Genomic DNA, 2,569 nt, shown 5'->3' on the forward strand with positions numbered 1-2,569 from the left:
TAGTTATATTTTGAATAGTTTTTAGTATTTTTAATTATTTGTAGGAATATGTCTTACGGTATTTATATTTTTCATGCAGATATGCCGCAGACACCGGAGCTCCTTGACGCGAACACCGACGAACGGCACAGGTCGTACCTAGCAGCGGTGGAGGGGCAGCAGCTTCACGAGTTGCGCCCTCGTGTAGCAAAGAAGTTGTTGCACCTGGACGACCGCTGGCTTGACAGGTGATACTTTGTATTTTTTTACGGAACTAATGTATGGCTTGTACGACAATTGTAACCACAATGCAAAATATACAGGTTACGTGAGGCTGGTTTGCTGCCACTCGCACGTATGCTTCAGGCCGGTGACGGCCAAGACGGTGGCACCAAGAAGTGGATGCAGCTGGACCGCTCTCTACTTGCGGCGTTGGCGGACAGGTGGCGTCCGGAGACGCACACGTTCCACTTGCCGTGTGGGGAGATGGCCCCCACGTTGCAGGACGTGTCGTACCTGCTCGGGCTTCCCATTACGGGTGAAGCTGTTGGCCCGGTTGCCGTACCACCTACCTGGAGGGCGGAGCTTCAGGAGCGGTTTGCTCCAGTGAACCCGCCACTTTTTATGAATGTACCTGACGTGCCCGGCCCCGCCAAGAGTTAGGTAATACAATTTAGGGTACGTACAATTATTTTTTAATTAATTTAATTGAATCATATGTGACTACCTCTAAGCATTGAACAAATATATTTCAGGCTCAGGATCTCCACCATCTGGCTGGGCAGTACGAGGTGTCGCGATGTCTGAAGGCATATCTTTTGTGGTTGTTCGGCTGGACTCTTTTCTGCAACTCTAGCGGCAATTATGTGGACAAGGTTCTTATGCAGTACGCGCGCGATTGCGGATGCGGAGCCGGGCCAGGTACCTGGGTGGAGCTGGGGATCGGCAGTGCTTGCTGCCACGTACCGAGGCCTTTGCCAGGCCTGTTTGAAGATGGAGAGGACTGCCATCATCATAAGCTGTCCACTTCTGCTGCAGCTATGGTCGTACGAGTGATTTGCCATTGCACGCCCCCTAATCAGCGAGGAGCCTTATCGGCCCGAGATGTATGGGATGTGGCACGAGGATAGCCCCACGATGGGCTCGCTTTGGACCCATCACGGGTAAGCTCTTTAATTTAATGTTGTACGTTTCTGTATATGCAAAGTACCGATGCAGTTGTGTAATTTTGCAGATGAGCTAGGCACATCGGCAGGTCCGAAAAGCATACCCGCAGTTCGTGTCCGAATTTGATCGGATGCGGCCACAGGATGTCATCTGGACCCCGTACACCGCTGCGGCTATCCAGACACGTGCGCCGCACGGGTTGTCCTCCCTCTGCACGCGTGATGAGGCGTACTGGCTCATAAAGGGGAACCTAGTGTTCGATATTATCATCGAGCCGTACTGCGTCGAGCGAGTGATGAGGCAGTTCGAACGATGACAGCACTTTCCTCTCTTACCTCGAGCGTTCCAGGCCGTGCCGTGCAACGTACACGAGTAAGTTTGTGATAACTCGCTTTGTATTAATTATATAATCGTTATCATAAAATAATGCTGTCTTTCAAATGTTTGCAACAGATATTCGCGCAGGGGATATCATGCCAACGAGGTCAACTGGGTGGTCAAGCTGCAGGAGTACGTAGGAGGGTGGCTAGACGCACGTGACGATGTGTGGGACGAGCCACAGCCACACACGGAGGCGTCTTACGGCGCATACCTCCGCTGGTACCTCCCTCGCACGCGTCCGTACGTCACTCTTTCACATATTGATGACGCGGAGCATCAGCACCAGCCGACCATCTCGGACACGTATCCCTCATACCGTGATCAGGCGCAGCGTGGCGCGGTACGTCTTTCGCAACTTGAATTATTAAATTTTTTTTTATAAAACATCGATAACAATATTACTCTGCTTCCCATTACGTATGCAGATCGATCTGATCAACTGCGTGGAGGTCGAAGCTACATCTCAGATCACGTTGCTTGATTGTGGAGTACGTGTACCGGACGCACAGTACAAAGACAGCTTTCGTAAGATTCAAGACAACTTGACGCGAGCGTTACGTGCACTAACGTATCGCGGCAGAGACGATGTGGGAACCTCCAGTTCATCTCATGCGTCCGCCCACGTGTACACAGCTGGCCCGTCGACCTCTGCAGCACCGCACGCAGCGTCCAGCGGTACTGCCGCTAGTTCCAGCTGTAATTCCTTTATAATTGCTATTTCGATCAACTTTGATTTACACGACTAATTTTGTTTTTTTTATAGTCATGCACTCGACGCCAATGGGACCTCCTCTTGCAAGAATGGAGCCTCAGACGTTTGGCGCCTATACTCCAGGAACATCTCTCCCGTCGGGTTCGACGCCAGCTGCTCCGTACTCTCAGGGCTATACTCAGCACGCATGGTCAATGGGAGCTTCTGCACACGGTGGTCCATTCGGTGTGCCGGACTGGGACGACTGGGAGGGCGGCTCCGCCACTTTGTCGGAGTTGGTGGGCGGCGGTGCCGGGCCTGACATCATTAGTCCCTCCCAGACGTATGACG

General features: G+C 52.1%; 1 long non-coding RNA gene across 1 annotated transcript; it reads left to right on the forward strand.

The window, feature by feature from the left end:
* The first annotated feature begins 465 nt into the window (after nucleotides 1–465).
* On the forward strand, nucleotides 466–1,659 carry LOC112883040. Its single transcript, XR_003226750.1, has 4 exons — nucleotides 466–642; nucleotides 735–1,142; nucleotides 1,214–1,518; nucleotides 1,600–1,659. It is a non-coding gene; the product is annotated as an uncharacterized LOC112883040 (long non-coding RNA).
* Nucleotides 1,660–2,569: the final 910 nt, after the last annotated feature.

This window comes from Panicum hallii, chromosome 2, assembly GCF_002211085.1.
Source record: "Panicum hallii strain FIL2 chromosome 2, PHallii_v3.1, whole genome shotgun sequence".
Lineage (NCBI taxonomy): Eukaryota > Viridiplantae > Streptophyta > Magnoliopsida > Poales > Poaceae > Panicum > Panicum hallii.